Source organism: Podarcis erhardii (assembly GCF_964252035.2).
Source record: "Podarcis erhardii genome assembly, chromosome: 6".
NCBI classification, from domain to species: domain Eukaryota; kingdom Metazoa; phylum Chordata; class Lepidosauria; order Squamata; family Lacertidae; genus Podarcis; species Podarcis erhardii.
The window spans coordinates 39,951,687-39,971,045 of NC_138510.1; the positions used below are offsets into that span (position 1 = coordinate 39,951,687).

The window sequence follows — 19,359 nt, forward strand, 5'->3', positions numbered from 1 at the left end:
GATTAGGAGCTGAGTATCATAAGAGACATTGATTTTGGGTAAAAATTACTTACCAGCAAACTGTTGAATAAATAGTTGTGACCTCCTTTTAAATAGTGCAAGCAGCTTGTCTCTGAGCAGAAGTGGAAGCAGACTTGTACATTGTGTTACAGGTCAAGACTTCCATTCTCATTCACTGTGAATCTTGTTCCATTGGTTCTAATTTGCTTCCATTTACTTTGAGAGCTTTATGTTCTGGATGTTGCAGTTAATTATTTTACATTGCTTCATCTTATAAAAATACACTTAAAATTAAAGTAGTACCGTATTAGCCCAAATATAAGCCGCTCCCTTCCTCGCCGCTCCTGGCTGCATACTGGGGGGGCCATGCTACGTTGCTGGCAGTCTTTCTCCTTCCTTGCTCTCTCCCTTCCCGGCCTTGGGGGAGAGGACAGGGGACTACGCGTGGGGCGCGCGCTGCTTTGATGCGCTCCTGGCACTGTTCGCCCTGTGCTCCTGGCTGCATACTGTAAGGTCACGAATATAAGCCACACTTTAACTTTTCATGGTCGGAATTTGGGGGGAAAGTGAGGCTTGTATTCAGGCCAATACAGTATTTTTGGAAGACTAGTAAGAAGGCTGCAAAAATCTACTGTATGAATAAATTATACAATTACAGTACGAATGCATCTTATGTTCAGTTCCAAGTGTTCTGTGTATAGACGAAAATTGCATATACTGAAGCTCTTGGAGCCACCTCACAGCTAGTGGGTGTTTTGGAGAAAGAGAGATTCCTTCATACTCTCAGAGCCTGCACATCAAGCAGGCCTTGCCTGCTCAAGCAAGGCAGAGAGCTTAAAAGCTCTTTTCATTCCAGGTAACCAAAGCAGACCTAGCACGAAAAGAGTTTTTTTAGGCAATCTGCTTTGCTTGAGGCCTGCTCAGTATGCTGGTTCTGGGATGCTCGCACGAGATTTTGTAGCAGCTTGCACGGCCTTGCATGATAGATGTGTACAGACAAAAGAGGAAGAAAAACTAGAGAAACTGCTAAAAGACAGAGGGCTCTTTTAATCTTTGAAAGATGGAAGCTCTGGCCAGTTAAATTTTCCATAATAATATTTGCATTTTAAATATCTAAACAGAAGGTGAATTATCACTTAGTAGTTGGTAAGTTCAATGTGAAAATTGTATTATAATTACAGCTGCAACATTTAATTGCTTGATTAATGGGTTACTCAATTTTTAAAATTTATTATAAATGAAATGGCTAGAAATATATGGAATGTCCATATTCTAATTACTGACTTTAGATTGCTCTGTCGAATGCACTTGGTTAATTAAATCTATTTGTAGTCCTGATTCATATCCATAAGAATATAATCACAATCCACTCATTCACTAGCCTGTTGTTCATAACTTGTGTTCAAATCTTAGCTTTTTTAAAAAATAAGTATAATTAGTATTGGGGGTGGAGAATCAGATCCCATAAACTATATTAGAAAGCCAGATCGTAGTAATCTGGGTGGAAATGTTTATAGATATTGTTGTCTATATGGGGTGTACAGGTCAAATCAATATGATTTCTCTGCCCAGAGTAAAATGAGAAACTGTCACCTCTTACTTTCATATCTGACTATTATAGGAATTAATGGGATGGGAGCAGAGAGTAAACCCTATAGAATGTACCTTAGCCAGAATGGTTACATAGCTGCATGCATATTACCTGCCCAGCAGGCCATAGGAAGCTTCAGCTGGAGCCAAGACTTGAATCGGGAGTTGCTAAATCTTGGCCTATTTATATATGGCCTGTGACATTTCCCGTAATAATCCTGGATTCTCATCATACATAGTGCAACCAAAATGCCATCTCTGCCAATTCTCTTTGAGCAATAAAGGCTGGTGGGGGGATCTGGCACTGGGCCATCATGTCCCTAAAATATATCACTGAGGTACTAAGAATGACGCACACATCATCAAAAATATTATTTGTCTTGCCATTGATACTACATAGGAATAATTCAAATATCACTGTCCCATAAGGGGCTGTAACTTCTTAATCAGCCCAAGTAATCTATCAAGGTGGTGAATAGGACTTACATGGATGACAATGTTTTTTGCATTTGTTCATGGCCTGTGGATCAAGGGAAGACGGGGGTGAAGCTTGTTGATACATTTATTTATTTATTTATAGAAATATATAGTCTGCTCACATTATAATATTATCAGATCAGTGTACGGAAAAACAGAATGTAAGGTATGCATCAAAACTAATATTTAAAATGTTCAACGCTATAGAATGAACAATAATTTAAAATTTCATTCTGAAAGGGAGTAGGTAAATCTAAGTGTCTTAAGGCTTGTTTCTATATTGTGCTAAATGGCTACCCCAGCAGGATTTTCACTTGCACAAAGAGACTTCTTCACTCCCACATACACCCCTCGCCCTCCCACGTTTGCTCCAGAATGGATTTGTGGAACATGCTGGGAGAGTGGGCAAGTCCTGTTGCACAAGCAGAAATGCTTGTGTTGATGGGATGGTTACTTAGCACTACATTGGCTGCAAGCCTTAAGCATGCATCTGAAAGACTGGATTGCTGGAGCATTCCTTAAATTGTCCTGCAGGTGGACATGTTAATTGCAGGAACTCTTGGGACTACCAGGTCGTCTTTTGCAGGGAATGTTGTGGCTGGGCTGGAGCAGAAGAGAGGTGGTATGTTAAGAAGCCTGGTTCCAAGTTGTTTAGAGTTTTGTAAACTAGAAACAACACCTCGAACCCAGCCCAGTAGCATATAGGTAGCTAGTGCCGTTGCTTCAACTAATCTATCGCAGAAGCTTTGAAGAAACCCAGCAGATGTTTTGCTGAGGATGTTTGGGGAATTGTTGAGTTTTCCCTTGCACTAATAGTAGCCAGTTTTCTAAAGAATCACCACAGGGAGACAATCCTTTAGACTGCTTGGGCAGTCTAATAATGTTGTGGTAAAGTAGCCAGAATTGGCTGGAGTTTCTTGCTAATCTGGTTTCTGAAGTTAGGCTATCATGTGTGATTATTAGTACATCTATTTCAAACAATGTATGTAGCTGTGCTGCAGAATTGGGTATCTTAAATCGTAGACAAATGGATGGATGGGTTGAATAGCAGGATAGTATGAATGAGTGGGAGAATCCTAGAGCTCTTCAGTGAGAAATTTCAGGCATGCCTGAAAGCTAGGAGGAGGAGCTGGAAGAGCTGATACCTCAGTCCCATACTGTATTTCTGTAGCACATTGTTGGAGTGACTGCTTATTTCAGCTCCTATTGTACATTCTTGCTAATGATTAGAAGACAGGGATGTAGCCTGACAGCTGTGCCACAGGAAAGATGAAAGAGCAAAGGAGAGAGTGAGGGTAGGAAGTGCAGTAGAAGTTGCGACATAAAGCTCAGGTAAACAGAGCATGGATTAGACAATGACCAGTCAGAACAATAGAAAATTGGGCTTTGGTACTTAATTACAGACAGAGCTTAATGGAATCAGAACAGAGAATTAGGATGTGTTCACATTACTGCCTTAGAGCACAGAAGTGTTATTTTTCACTGTGTTTCACAGCCCCCCCCCCCCCCCGCTCCACTGTTCATATCAGCTTAAGGGCTCACGTGGTTGTGAAGCTGGTTTGAGAAACAAAGCATCAAACATTAGCATCCTAGAACAAAGTACAAGATATACCGGTATATGTTATGGATGATGTAGTGTGAACATGCGTTAAAAACCCAGCACTAGAAATGCAGTGAGTGCTCAGAAAATGGGTGTGTGAATACAGCCTCAGTTTCAAAAGATGACAAGTGGTACCAGCAAGAAAACACTGGATTGTAGCCTCACTTTCTAGCACAGCTGCCCCTGTAGAGGGTTTCACCAACTAGCCATGCCATCTCCCAGGATTCTGTAAGCTAAGGCAGCTGGTGCCACACCCATTTCATACTTTCCAACTCTCATTCTACACTCCATGGCTAGTGAGCATATTCAGTCCTTATTGACGGGGCTGGTGGGAGCTTGCCCGGTTACATTTTTCAACAGGGTTGGTTGTATTGGGGTTTTGGGGGGGTTGTTTGTTTGTTTTTGGAATTCTGCAAAGCTCACAGTATTCCCAAGTATGAGGATACCTTCATCTTGTTTTTTAGTGGCTATGTTTCTATCAGCATTTGCCACCTGAATTATTAGGCAGAATGATGTCACATCCAGGAACACCCATTTCACATGTTATCATGGTCTGTGTCCTTGCACTTCAAGAATAACTGAAGAGAAAGAGTACATCGAAACAGCTGGGTGATATCTCTTTTTCTTTAACGCAGTGTGTACATGACTGTCTCCAACACAACTGAGATTATGGTTTTCTGGACCTCACCAGAATTAATATATTGCCAACATGTTACTTTGCTCAAATGGCTGCATGCGGAATAGCATCATGGAACCATTTGTTTGTTCTCACAGCACAGAGTAGAATCTTATTGTGATGGCTCATTGGCTTGTGTGGAATGATTATCCTGCTTTTCCGGCATGCTTGACTACCTCTTGTTTGATTTAGGAGGAATAGCTAGTGAAACAGTAGAATATCTCTTCTCAGCACTGGCTGACCAGAATTTGGCAGGCTTTCCTGAAGGAAACAAAATGGATTCGTGTTGATTCAGGTTCCTTTCAATAATACATCTAGCAATCCGAAAATGTATGACTCATCTCACTTAATAGCCGATGTGTCCTTTTTGTCAGAACTGAGTGAACTTTTAAAAAAGAATCTCCATATGCAGCCATTTGAGCAAAGTAACATTTTACTCTTTATAGAAGGGTGGTCCAATGCTCTGCTGGCCAGCAAGGTGTTTTTTGGCAGCCCCTGGCAAGGCAGGGAACAGGAAGCGACTCCTGGGGCAGGAGCGGCTCTAGGAAGGAGGTATGAGGGCTCTGACAAGGTCTGAGTCCTTGTGTCTCCTTCCCAAAACCTAGTTAGTGCTTTCCCAGCTGTGGAAAGGAGGTAGGAGGGCTCTAAGATCCTGTCAGATCACTCATGTCACCTCCTCAAAGCTGGGCAAGTGCTTACTGGGCTTTGAAAAGGTTGTCCTTCAGCCCAGTGCAAGCAAACCGGTCACACTGCCTTAAATCCAGTGCTGTCCCTGCCCCTCAGTGCCAGGAAGGAGGAAATGAAGGGCTAGTTGTCCCTGAAACGGCAGAGACCTGGAAATGGTGGTGGTGCTGGTGGTGGTGAGTTGGGGGAACTCCTCATTGTCTCTGGAGCTCATGGGTCAAGGGCCTGGCTGTGGAAGAAGGGATCAGTGGGGTGGGGAGGAGCAGTGGAAGTTTAGGGCAATCGGGGTGGGTAGATCTTGGCTGTGTGGAATGTGAACAATTAATTGTAAGGCTTCCACAATCCTTCCATAGCTACAGTAATACCTCCACAAACGTCCGCCTTGTCTAGCATCCATTCCGGCAAATGTCTGCGGCAAACCCAGAAGTACCAGAACGGGTTACTTCCGGGTTTGCTGCTCACACATGCGCAGAATCAATAAATCGCGCTATGCACAGAAGTGTGAACCACTCTGCGTGCATACGCAGACATGGCGCTTTGCCCTGCGTCCTTTTTGACTAGCGGCTGGGGCTCTGGAACGGATCCCAGCCACAAAACGAGGTATAACTGTATATTTTCTTTGCCCTTTATTGTCAATTTGTGCTGCCTGCCTCTAGTTGGAATCACTGTTGGAGAGTGTAAGAGAGAAAACAGATGGGGGTAAATAATATTAGGGCAAAGAGGAAAAAATCATGCATGCTTCTCTGTTGTTGTTGTTGTTGTTGTTGTTGTTGTTTAGTTCTCTGCAATGAGAACAATAGTAGTGCAGCCTCTGCAGCAAGAAAATGATAAAAGATAACTCCACTCTTCTTCATTCATTTCTGTGCCCTTGAATAAGGTGATTTTTGTGGCTCCCCACCTCCTACCCTTTCATTTAGACTGAGATTTGGAAGACCAACTATGCATATGTCCCTGGGTAAGGTTTGAAGGCACATGAGGCCACCACTTTGCTGAAACAGAGCAGATCTGGGTGCATCTGGTACCTGGATGGGAAAGCTCCTGGGAACTGTATGCGTGCCACTTTGGGATCCATGATGTAAAAATGGTGGGATTTAAAATTTAAGAAAATGCAAGTGAGTGATACCTTCATTCTAGTTCTGCTAGTTTCCATTTATGTTGTATTTAAGGAAACAAGTTTTCCCATTGAATTCAATGGAATTGAAAACAGAGATTTGGATATGTACAATAGTTATGACCGTGGTACACAAGAAGTATCTCTCTAGCAAACATCACCCATCAAAAGGGTCCTACTGTGGGATTCCCGGGCTTCAGAGACACACAGATTTGCCCTTAAGCTGCATTGCTCCCTGTTGTCATATTAGCAAATCCTCTGTAATCTGCTCCTGGACCACCATTCCAGGAATGCTAGGTTAACTCTGAAACATCTAACACATTTCAGCCAATCATTATGAAACATTTTGTTGAGGAAGAAAAAGGGTTTCAGTTGTTGAGTCACCAGTAAACTATGTACCTGTTGAGTATGAAATGTTATTTAGCTCTAGGCAAAGGTAAAATAGCCCAGTGCTAATTATCTTGCTGTGAACAGGAAAGAATGTGAGCTGACCTACAGGTAGAAGCCTGTGAATAACGTCCTATGGCATGTTTAGTACATTATAGCTGGAAGAACGAAGGGGTTGAATAAGCCTGTTCTCTTGGACCTAGCAAACAAGTCGTCTCCTGTCCATAAATGAAGTTATTAAGAGCCATCTTGGTCAACTGACTGATGCAATTATTAGACAAAAACTATGTAGATCACTTATTGTTAGCTATTGGGTGCTTCTTTTCCTCAGTGGAATGATGCCTGAGGGTAAGCTTATTTCAGTCTTGTTCCTTTTTTTAATCCTAGAATCCCTATGGTCCATCAACACATTTTAAATCTATGAAGCAAGAGTGTATCTTCAGTAGTCCTTAACAGTCAATGCATAACTAATGTGTATTAAGCGATCTTTAATGGGCATTCTTGCTTAAGAATGTGTCTTGCTGAATCAGTTTAAGAAGCACCTGGTCCGGGAAACAGGCTGGTATCACAGCTCTCAGCAGCTGCTAAGTGATCCACTGGAGAAGAAAAAGCAGTGTCTCTAGATTGTATTCATTTGTGCCTATTTCCTAGTTGGTCTACAAATATTTATATTTTGGTTAACGATGTTATATTATAAACAGTGTGTAGTCATTTTTAATATAGACAACTTGCATGAGGGTTAGGTTCCAGGGACTGTGCAAAATTGCTTATAGCCAGAACAACCCCACAACTGAACATGTGCGACCATCAGTGTTTTCCTTCTAGAAAAAAGATGCCGGTATGGCGGACCCTTGAGTACCCCCAGAAAAAAAGCACTGGTGACCATTCCTACCTTTCTGGAGCTGGCACACTGAGCGGATCTTGCCCCCCATGCAAGGCAGAGAGTTTTTAAGTCCAGAGTCCTGATGAGACTTTTCCAGAGCCTGGGAAGCAAGGCAGAGAGCTTAAAGTTTTCTGCAGTGGGAAAATGTGGTGTAGAAAGAGCTTTTAAGCTCTCTGCCTTGCATGGGAGTGCTTAATTTGTGCGATTGCATGCTGCCAAGCTGCCAAACATGTAAAGCTATAATTGCACAAGTTAAACGTGTGCAGGTTGCAAGTCAACTGTACTTTCTGTCAGGTGTTTGTACACAACTTAGGGTGTAATTTGTAGAAACAGAGTATAAAATTAAAAGCAAAATATCCATTCGTGGGGGAGGGACATATGGCATGCTTATCTCCCTACACTACAGCAGCCAGACTCAGGAGAGGTGAAGGGAAGAACACAGGAAGTAACTGCATCATTCACCCCTCCCATGTGGTTTTCCTGTGACTGGTCTTCCCAGAACTGTATGGAAAGCAGCCAAAGGAAAGCTGTAACCATTCTAGATAACTTAAGAACCAGCCACTTGATGGGTTTGGGTGCTCTTACCAGTACTATGTTAATTATAAACAACCTCTCATTTAATATTCTGTGTTTTCCACACTTGCCAGAGAGTAGTTTCCTCTAGGAGTGCTGCACTGGAAGTCCTCAAGAGGAAAATGTGGATGCTTACGATAAGCTTTCGCTTCATTTCTTTTTCCAATGCCTTATTACGGCATTTCAGCCACAAACACAAGAATAGAGCACAGACTCCTTGTGTTTCATAATCTCTCCAGCTGGTCCTATTTCAATTAAAGAGGAAAAATGAGGTACTACATAGCTGTTACAAAACATCTTACGTGGCAGCATGATAATTTGCATATGTGGTAGGAGTCCAGGAAGGCACCATCGCCTGGTTCATGTTGACATTTTACGTGTCCTTAAAAGGACTTGGTGGAGGGCGGGGAAGAGAGTGAAAGGGCTGGCAGCTTGCTATGAGTATTAAAAAGAAAGAACGAATGCTATTTGCTAATAACTGTAGTTTGCAAGGTGAAATTAAAACATTGCTTCATGGAAATTGTTTGGTTCTTTAAAAATGCCATCTGTCTGAAGATTGGTGGTTTTAAATATAGCCTCCAAGCACCTTTTATACAACCTCCAGTGCTGATAAGGAGCTTGATAAAAGCTTTTATCTATGCCAAAGGGAGATGTTTCATGCTAACAACTTTAAAGCCATGTAATCTCTACTGTCCTTAACACCCTACTAGGAAAAGGGCACTTGTCTTGAGATTTGTATAATATCCAATAATTTGCCTTCCTCCTCCTGTTTTTACTTTGAAAACCTGCCATATAGAGTATTTCATCTTTTGTCATGCTATAAAAGAGAAGTTGGCTCTTTTTAGTTTGTCTGAGTTTACTAATCACCAGAGCATCCAGATTATTGTTCACTCGGCTTGGCTTCTTTATTTTTTAAAGTAACCTCTATACCAGGCTTCCTCAGCCTCGGCCCTCCAGATGTTTTTGGCCTACAACTCCCATGATCCCTGGCTAGCAGGACCAGTGGTCAGGGATGATGGGAATTGTAGTCTCAAAACAGCTGGAGGGCCGAGGTTGAGGAAGCCTGCTCTATACTGTCTCTCATGAATGTTCAGTCTGAGATATCCCATATTATCTCTAGGTAGTTAAAATACTGTTTTTAAGTTCCATATATGACTGCTGCAGGAAAAAATGCTGTTGCACTAGTGTTTCCTGCAGTAGCAACAAGTAATATAGATGTCATACACTTGTGTACACACATCCTTAAATTTTCATGTACATGATCTGGGAAATCTGATAGGATAGGGTTCTCAAATGCATACATATACAGTGGTGCCTCGCAAGACGAAATTAATTCGTTCCACAAGTTTTTTCTTCTTGCGAGTTTTTTGTCTTGCGAAGCACGGTTTCCCATAGGAATGCATTGAAAATCAATTAATGCGTTCCTAGGGAGACCGCCTTCAGACCAGGTCCGGGGACAGTCTGTCCCCAGACCTCTTCTGAAGGCTGGCGGGGGGGGAGGACTTTTCTCCCCACCGCCAGCCTTCAGAACAGCCTTCTGAAGGCTGGCGGTGGGAAGAAAAGCCCTTCTCCCGCCGCCAGCCTTCAGAAGAGTTCCTGCAGGGCTGCCTAGGCTGCGGATAGCAGCCTGCTGCCCGGTGCGAGGGACGCTCTGAAGCAGAGCGCCCCTCGTGCGGGGCAGACATTCGCAGCTTGGGGAGCCCTGCAGGACTTCCCCACAGGGCTCTCCAAGCTGCAGATAGGGGCAGCAGGCTGCTATCCGCAGCTTGGAGAGCCCTGCGGGGAACTCTTCTGAAGGCTGGCGGGGGAGAAGGGCTTTTCTTCCCACCGCCAGCCTTCAGAACAGCCTTCTGAATGTTGGCGGTGGGGAGGAAAAACCCTCCTCCCACCGCAAGCCCCGGGAACAGAGGAGAGGCGCTGCTCCTCTGTTCCCGGACCTCCCACCGCAAGCCTTCAGGACAGGTCCGGGAACAGAGGAGAAGGCGCGCTGCGCTTCCCCGCTGTCCCCGGAGATTTCCCTATGGGCTTTCGTCTTGCGAAGCAAGCCCATAGGGAAATTCGTCTTGCGAAGCCGCTAAAAAAATCGGAAAACCCTTTCGTCTTGCGGGTTTTTCGTTTAGCGAGGCATTCGTCTTGCGGGGCACCACTGTAGCTGTTTAAAGATTTGTCTCTGTGGCAGAGAATTCTTTGTTTGGGTTATGTAGATTTGAAAAGTGCAATTTATAATTTATACTGACAGTGTTATCAAAAAATCATAATAGGCATTATTCTTCCTTACTCCATAGGTTGGCTACCTTGCTGTTACAGCTCGAGTGGAAAGCTGTCACGTATCTTTGCTGAATAAATCTAAGGACGAGAAATGTTTCAGATTCCATTAGTTTTGCTCCTCAAGTTTCAAGTAGCTGAAATACCAATGCTTGTACTGATACAAGATGGCTACCTTCATTGTTAGTAAGTATAAAACTGCAGATCACACACAATGCCATCCACAAACAATTGAAACAGGGTGGCTCAGCCCTACTCCTGGAATTGCCCATTTTAGGGCCATTTGCAGGACTCTGTTGGCAGAGATAATGCTAATGAGCCTTCTGCTTACATGTGGCAGGTGGAAGGAGGAGGGGGTCGGCAGTGGTAGAAGCAAGCGTAGAAATGCCTCTGCTCAATCCAGCCCCACCCCCCAGCTTGGAATAAGTGAGGGTTGGACTGCAGCCTAACTTGTGGCCTCCTGATATTGCTACACTGCAACTCCCATCATCCCTAGCCTGCAAGGCCAATAGTCATGTATGATGGGAGTTGTAGTCCAACATCAGTTGGACAAATTAGTTCCCCCAATTCCAAATTAACAATAGTATGTTTGCAGCCATGTGAGGATAAGCAGCTTGTAGACTGCAGCCTAAATAAATTTAACTAAAATGACAGGGTAGATAACAGAATTAACGTATTTTTCGCTCCATAAGACGCACCTGACCATAAGATGCACCTAGTTTTTAGAGGGGGAATGCAATAAAAAAATTATTTAAAGGGAGCGCTGAGCAGAGCCTGTATGCATCCCAGGCTCTGCTCAGCTCTCCCTTTCACGAGCCGCAAGGAGCGTGTGTGTGGCGCTTGCAGGCTTTTCCTCAAGGAGGGAGAAGGGCAGCCTGTCATTGACAGGCTGCCTTTCTCCCTCTTCAGGGAAAAGCCCTCAAGAGCCACACACATGCTCTATGTGGCTCTTTAAAGGGAGCGCGGCTCTTGGGGGCTTTTCTGGAAGGTGGGGGAAGGGACAGAGCTTTGCAAAAGCCAGGGATAGCCAGGGTGCAAAAGCCAGGGATGAAGGCTCCCCATGCCCTGCAAAGGCTTCACGCAGCTAAGCCAGAAGCTAGAACAGCTGTGCAGCGCTCCCTCTAGCTGTTCTGGCTTTGGCATAGCTGCGCAGCCTGCATTCGCTCCATAAGACGCACACATATTTCTCCTACTTTTTAGGAGGGAAAAAGTGCGTCTTATAGAGCGAAAAATACGGTACTCCATTAGAGTGTGGAGAGGGGAAGGTGCTTCATCAGATGAAAAAGTAGGAGGAGCTGGTTACAAAACATTTAAATTATTCACAACTTTTTAAGTTTTACTGTGTGTACTGTCACTAGGTGCCCTACAAAAATTGACGTATGAGCCTATGGTCAATCTATAAGAGACCATCAAGAAACTGATACATCAAGAACAATGATGGGATCAACAGAAAGTTAACACTGGTAACAATGCCAAAACCTCTTTTTCAAATCGCCACATTACAGCTGGTTCAGAAGGGTCCCTTCATAATTCTGCATTGATGGAATGAAGTTAGCTACTAAAGTGATTTATCTGATACTCTCCTAAAACCTAAAGTACTCCATGTGAATAAGCTGTAACCTGACATTCAAAGGGGAAATCTAAATATGTCTGTGTGCACAAAAGATACGGAAGAACGGCTATGCCTGACTTGTATGCAAAAAGCACAAAAGATGAGCTACATCCAGTGGCTGTGGCACCAGTCCAGGCAGCTCAGCTAGCCAAAACTTTATTGCGCCATGCCACTGCTTCTTCTAACAAGCCAGGCAGAACCACCCCTGGCTACCCACTGAATCCTTCTACTCAGCCACAGGAAAGCATACCAAGTTGATTGCATGAGAAATAAATCACATGTCAGCTCTCCATTTGATAGTCAGCACCTTCACTGTGTTGCTGGTCCTCAAACCTGACATAGCCATCTATAAGCAAAATGCATTTAGCCAACCAAACTACTCCATGCCAAGGCTAGGTGAACTCAGACAGACTAGCAAAGGGAAGGCAATATCGCCACCCTTTTCTAATGGTGTGCTTTCCTGAGAAATACTGTTTGATGTGTTTACCCTCAAACCAGCTTCAGTCCAAAAGGAGAAATTATGCCACGTTTGCTTTGTAGTTAAGGTGAGGTGTGTATATTGGAGACAGCCATTGGGGCAGTTGCAGGAGTGGCAAAACAAATAGGTAACACAACTTGAAATGCAGTGAGGAAATGACCTTGCTGTGTTTTAAGCTGCTAATGTGTAAGTAGCCCAAGTATCCTGCAGCCAAGCATAGTGAATGTTTGATGATGATCCAGAACTAGCTACATCTAATTTTAATGCATCCATCATGGTAAAAACAGCTGTCTGTACTACAGAAGCTGGATCCAATCGGGTGGTGCAGATGCTGGACAAAATAAGCCCATACCTGTAGGGTAGGAAGGTCAGGCCACTTCCCTCTGTGCTGATTGCACCTCAGCAAAAACTCCTATATAAAGCTGCATGGCACCTGCAAGAAAAAAGTGTCAACATAAAAATTAATGACTTGCTCTTTAAATGCAGATGCTTTGCAGCCCAATAAGGAAGTATTATAGTTAAGTTTTGAACCGGTCTGTTTTCCAAAGGAAAAGAGGTTGCTAGGGACTCACTTACCTCAAAGGAGTAACTTTAAAATGAGTTAAGATTTAAAAGGTAAAGGGACCCCTGACCATTAGGTCCAGTCATGACCGACTCTGGGGTTGTGGCACTCATCTCGCTTTATTGGCTGAGGGAGCCGACGTTTGTCCGCAGACAGCTTCCTGGTCATGTGGCCAGCATGACTAAGCCGCTTCTGGTGAACCAGAGCAGCACACGGAAACGCCCACCTAGCAGTTCGAAAGCACGTCAAAGTGCAAGTAGATAAATAGGTACCACTCCAGCGGGAAGGTAAGCAGTTTTAGATTTGGATTGCAGCTAAATAGCTACTCACTGCCTGGACTTCTACACTGGATGTCTTAGTCCCCTTATCTGGAAGAGATTTTATTGCAGCAATATTGATTTTTGCTAGCTTTCAATCAAAACACAATGCACAAAGTAAAAGCAACTGTAAATATAACTCTGTTATTCAATAATTACTATCGTTTTTTACTAACTTCTAATGCAGGAACTGAACAAGCAAATTGTGGATGGTGAATGAACATTCCTGGCATTTGCAGCAGAGAGATTAAAATAAATAGTGCATGAGAAATGAAATTAAAGAAGAAAAGTAGTATTTCAATAGACTGAGAAGGAATACACAGATGAGAGGTGTCTAAGATTATGGAGACACAAACATAAATAAAGGAAACGTAATTTTGTAAAGAAGAGAGAGACTATGCAAGCAAAGGAGAAAGACGGTCCAAATGAGAGGAAAGAAGAAGTAACCCGAAGAACTCAACATAGGCATTAATGGCAGGACCAAAGAAATTGGGAAACCAAATAAAATCCCAGTAATCATAAATAAACTAAATACATTTTTAGGGATTCAGCATAGTTGTAATATTGTTAAGGAAGTATTGTTTCATTTTTACTATTATTATTCAGTGTAGTCAGTATACATAGCACTTTAAAGAGTAACAACAAGAAAGGATCCTGGCTCAGGGACTTACAACGTAAAATTAAACAGTAGGAGCAACAGGAAAAATAGTGAAGTCAAGAAAGAACAGAAACGATAAAAGTGAATGAGTGAAGAGATTACTAAAAGCAAGGCATGACCTACAGGATCAAATCCACAAGGGGGGGGGGTAGTGTAAGATGCTGTGGATTTACATGCAGGGCAGTTACTGTAAAATGATGGCAGAAAGCAAACTAAAAATGATCATGTTAGATTTTACATTAGAATAAACAACCTCAGGCAGCTTTGAAAGGAATTTAAGAGAAATACAAAGATGGGATCCAAACACTAATTTTTTGAAACAGAAGAAATGATAGCTGCTTAAGGACCAATCCAAAAGATTAAAAAGATGGCTTAAGAAGAATAAACAGGAGGAGATATATTTATTTTATGTATTTATAGGCTGCCTTTCAGAATTGCCTCTTGAGGCACCCCAACATGTTAAAAACAATCTATGATGTTGAGTAAGAAACCAAGGCAGGGGAGGGTGAAGAGGATGGGTTGTGAATACAGGAGAACTGAGAACACAAAGTAGGTTGAAAATAAGTAGAAGAGACAAAAGAAGAAATAAAGTGGTGGCAAAACACAACAGTAATGAAGAATGAATCCTTGAAGTTTCATCAACAAACTATATATTAGTGTGTGGTTGGGTGCTGGTGGCTCCCTCCAGGAGAGAGCAAGAGGACCATAGGACTGCTGCCAGACACGCTGGTGTAAAACAAAAATATTGGGGGTGCACCAACCTTTATGGCAGGTGCCAGGAAGGTTCAGGATTTAAACCTCGGTATTAACTGGAGCATACAATGAAGATTACAAAAACTGTGGGAGAACAGCAGTCAGTAAGAGGGTTAGCAAGAAATAAAGACAAAGGGTGGATACCTGTTCCCTCATTGGTTTCTCTGTGTGCCCTGGTTTCTATCTGTCCTTCACAAGCTGTTCTTTCCCAGGGTCAAAGAATAAAGGTAGAGCCCCAAGGGACAGCATGTTCTCAGGCCCTTGGTGCTCTCTGCAAGTCTTGTATTTGGTTCTCTCAAGTCTCCTGACCCTGTAAAATGAGAACAGAGTATGATAGGGCAGTTAATGGGGGAAGAAAGCATCAACCCTTTCTGCTTGAAGCTGCATCATTTCTTGCCTCTTGGGCTTCAGTGACTAGAACTATGTTATAAGAGGAGGCGGCAGGCCTGTCACACCCAACAAAACTGGCTTCCTGAAGTAGCATGGCAAGATGTGAGAATTTCCGCCCTGACCGGCAGAGTAATTTGCCACTTTGGGAGTAATTAAGAACATTTGTATCAAGGAGATACAGAGAATGGTGAAGAGAAGAATAAGCAAAATAATATAAGAATTAAAAGGTCCAAGAATAAGAGAGGGGAAGGAATTAGCTATGAGCCAAAGAACAAGAGTAATGCAGAGAATAGAATATGGAAAGATATGAGTACCACAAACTTTGAAATGCACAAAGAAATGAGAAGGGGGGGAGTGGGGAGAGAATATGAAACTGGTAATGCTCTGTAACATGAAATGAGTGGGAAAAGGGCAAGCAGATTAACTAAAGAGTGGTAGAAGTAACTCAAATGAAGAGTTACCTGTCTCAGTAAGAGCAAACAATGACAGAAACTGGGATTAAAACTGTGTAAAATAATTGTTTCATTTACTGCTGAATGGCAGTTAAAGCCAAAATATGCCAGTGAGTGTCATTGGACAGCAATAGTATTAGGAAATGAGACTGAGCAGGGAGTAAGATTAGGTAAAATATCACCAGCAATAAAAAGTAAGAAGAACACCCCTCATAGAAAAACTGCAAAAAATGCAAGTAAGAAACATAGCCATCCATTAACATTAAACTATGTAAAATAACAGATCTTCTTTTCTTACTATATAAATAGGTAAAGAAGAAAATGAAAACTTTAATGGATAAAATGTTTTGGGGTATCTTTTTCTTGCTTTCAAATGCTAGCATATTTACCTTATAAAATATTCTGGATTCTTCAGGTTTTATGCATAATAGAATGTTGGCATACATTTATGTTCATATTTTCAGCATTTGTTTTATTACAGTGAAAGTAGAGCACATGCTAAACCAAGAAATAGGCATTTCCTTCTAGGAAACTTGAAGAGCAACTTTCTTTACAGTGCTTGGATTCTGAAGATGGTACCAGCACAAGAGTGTGTCTTCCTCTGGAAGCTGGTTTCACATGGTGGCTTAGATTTTCCCATCTTTGTATCTAGCACCATTTGAAATCAGTGTTCTAGGAGCAAGAATTACAACACTGGATCCAGAGAAGAACAGGAAGCAAGAGCACAGTAGTCACCAGATTTAATTTGGTAACATTCACATGTCTCTGTGTCTCAGTAAGAGATCCTGTTTAAAGATGTAGCTTCAGTTATGCCTAGAGTTCAAGAAAATGCATTGTAGTACAGAATGGATGCCATTCTACTGCTTGCATGCAGCAGTGAAAGCTGCAAATGGAGAGCCCACGGCACTTAGTGAGACATGCAAAGAAATTGGGCTTGGGGGAAGCAGTCTATGGTGGAACTTCCTATGAAGGGGGTTGGGATCCAGAGACACCTGGTCAACCCTTTTCCACCCCATCAAAAGCAGTACATCTATGCAGAGCTTTCCACAGGTGTACTGGGGACTCTTCTGGGGGTATTTGTGCTGCCTTGCTGGTGGAGCAGCAGTTATGAACACTCTGAAGAACCCTCAGCCAACTTCTGGCTAGCTGTCAGATTGCAGCATTACAGTTATACGCCATAAAATATGGCTAACTTTTTGCCATTTCTCTGTTCAATCTACCTTGGTCCGTGCTATTCAGGACCACTGCCACTTCTCTAATCTAGAAAGGATTCTGTTAATTTACATTATTTTATTTGCATTAATTTCACCACCTTTCATTTTCCTGCCATAGTTATTCGAATTCCATCAGCTTTCACACTAAAAACACTGTTGCATGCAACTTCAATGGTTATTCCATAAAAATATAAAAGTGAGGAAATTTTGAATATAACATCCTTCTTTTTGCTTCAAATTAGTGCATGCTTAAGTACCAATAGTAATGTGGGAAATTTATATTTTACTTTTGGCTATTTGAAAGTTGATGGTGATAAGTCATATAATTAGGAACAGAACATTTATTGAGCAGTAGTACTATAACCATGTTTTTTAGGCCAGCTTCTTCCAAACTCTTTCAAAGTAAATACCTAGTATTGCATTGACTAATAAGATGCATTGACTAATACGACCATTGTTCAAAGTTTCATAGGCTATGATCTGAACAACTTGCAAGTACTCTTAACAGCCAATATGGAACTGGAAAAAACATCTCTTACACAGGCTGACCGATTTCTCTTGGTGTTCAGAGTCTTAGTTTTTGTCTAGCACCATTTGAAATCGGTTATGATGTAGGGGGAAAAGCAACTGCAATGCATATGCAGAGTATGGTTTAAAGATGCTCTCAGCTGAAAAAGCTCTATGAAGAGATGCCTTTGAAACAATGATATGACTATTGGTTTTGTGTCTCTTGTGTGGGCAGATATTGCAGTAACTATCTGTAAGTTCCATTGCAATGGATATCTGTGGGCTTCACTGTCTAAATCCTCTAGCTGGAGTAGTTGGAGATGATAGCACTGTTATTCTGCCTGTAGACTTCAAAGTGTTCTGCTAATCCAGCCCTATTAGTAGAACTGTAAAAAATGTTAATACGCAAACATTGGGGCTAGATTATTCCTTGAGGCTTATTATTATTTCCACCTTGTTTTGACTACCTCGTTTCATGCACCCCCTCCCTTCAATATCATTTCCATTATTATATGCATAATAAATATATATTTAATGCTGGACAAGCCAGTTTCACTCACAGATTGGATAGACTTTGAAGAAAATGGCTTGAGGCAGGTAATACCATATTGGCCCGCATATATGCCGCACGCTTCCTAGCTGGTTGGCCTGACACGCTCCCCCCCCCCCAGCTGGGAGGCGGGCACACCATTCCCCCCCCCCCAGCAGCTAGGGAGCGTGTGCCACCAGCCAACTGGGAGGTGGGCGCGCCACTCCCCCAACTACCAAACATCTAGGGAGTGTGCGCTGTCAGCTACCTGGGAGGCGGGCGAGCCACTCCCCCCACCCCTACTGCCAAGCAGCATATGGTAAAAAGTTGCAGATATAAGCCGCACTTTTAACTGCTCATGGTCTGAAATTGGAAAAACGTGTGGCTTCAGGCCAATACGGTACATGATGGTGGACTAGACATGTCTGCATCAAATGAGAGAAGCACTGTAGTCGGTTTGTACCAGAAACAACTATGCTGCAACTGCAAGAGATTTTTTTTTTAAAAAAACCATGACAAATACTTGGGGGGGGGGGAAAGAGAACATGGGAATACAAAAGTTTTGAATGAATGTTGTCCAAATTCTTAGCAGTAAAAAATAGTATGGAAATGTCCTGTGTAAAACCAAAATAGCACCAGTATTTTGAATCATGCACTACTGCTGACAGGCAGCAGACACAAAGTTAGGGCTGCTCACTCAGCCAAATCATTTTTATATTCCATTTGGTAATATTTATAAGGAACAGAATTGAAAATAAAACAACTATAATGCCCTAAAGAGGCCCATCAAACCTCCACTTTGTGGAATGTCAGTTAACCTTTTTATTTACCCAGGCTTTTCCTGTTTAACTTTACTGCTGTATTTTTAACTCTTCTTTTTGTTACACTTTCGTTGAGTTGTTGGTTTTTACTGAAAATTGTCCTATGTTATAATAGAAAACATTTACAAACATAAAGTATTTGTTTGCTTGCTTACTTTAATCTGCTGCAGACAGAGGGTTAATGTCACCTCAATGTTCCCATTGCTCAAAGTTCCCACAGCACTCCCCTGCCTCCAGCCACGTCAAAAAAAAAAAATAAGCTTGTGTTGTCCTGTCCAGAGCTGGACTTGTGGTTGGTTTGTCTCTAAACAAATCATGAGCAATAAGCTAAGAACAAACCCTGGTAGTTGTTTGGAGCTAAACAAACGCAATGCAGACCCTGGCTCATCTGCTGTACGACAGGAGCACGGGGACTTTGGAGTAGCATGTACCAGCACTCTGCAGCTTTCCATTAAACCATACTCTTTTAAACTATGGTTTAAAATGTAATGTGCATTTGGTTTAAAATGTAATGTGCACCAGACATTTGGTCTGATGTAATATGGTAATTTTTGAGGTGTTTTAAAATAGAAAAAAAACTTAAGAGGTTTCTTCCTCTCTCTTTTCACAACAATGAAGCAGCATATAAATTTCGTTAAGCAAATAAAAAAATTAATTTGTAAATTCTGCTATGTGCAGAAAATGCAAAATGAAATCAGCAGAAATATTTAAACCTGTGATATAAACTTAACACTATTTGGCACTGCTGTTTTACTTTTGTAAAAATGTGTGCTTTGTATGTAGTTTACAAAAAATTTTGCAACACCATCCATTCCCCAAA

General features: G+C 42.2%; 1 protein-coding gene and 3 long non-coding RNA genes across 7 annotated transcripts in view; 2 read left to right on the forward strand and 2 right to left on the reverse strand.

Moving 5' to 3' along the window:
• Positions 1-6,058, forward strand: part of LOC309343479 — a 24,539-nt gene extending 18,481 nt beyond the window's left edge. The window contains exon 3 of the long non-coding RNA XR_014157292.1: positions 5,945-6,058. This is a non-coding gene — a long non-coding RNA (uncharacterized lncRNA). The remainder of the gene's footprint in view (positions 1-5,944) is intronic.
• On the reverse strand, positions 5,639-13,396 carry LOC309343474. Of its 3 annotated transcripts, none has more exons than XR_014157284.1 (2): positions 12,689-13,396; positions 5,639-8,226 (listed from the first exon to the last, which is right to left on the reverse strand). It is a non-coding gene; the product is annotated as an uncharacterized lncRNA (long non-coding RNA). The 3 variants fall into 3 exon arrangements; XR_014157285.1 differs by lacking the exon at positions 12,689-13,396 and adding an exon at positions 10,276-10,364; XR_014157286.1 differs by lacking the exon at positions 12,689-13,396 and adding an exon at positions 10,260-10,329.
• Positions 10,296-14,493, forward strand: LOC309343475. Of its 2 annotated transcripts, XR_014157287.1 has the most exons (3): positions 10,296-10,432; positions 11,605-11,709; positions 13,403-14,493. It is a non-coding gene; the product is annotated as an uncharacterized lncRNA (long non-coding RNA). The 2 variants fall into 2 exon arrangements; XR_014157288.1 differs by lacking the exon at positions 13,403-14,493 and having other exon boundaries at positions 11,605-12,150.
• Positions 14,494-17,638: 3,145 nt separating this feature from the next.
• Positions 17,639-19,359, reverse strand: part of LOC309344247 (complement receptor type 2-like) — a 100,175-nt gene continuing 98,454 nt past the window's right edge. Inside the window, exon 25 of the mRNA XM_081866495.1 lies at positions 17,639-18,201. The gene's annotated coding sequence lies outside the window, so the exon portion shown is untranslated. The remainder of the gene's footprint in view (positions 18,202-19,359) is intronic.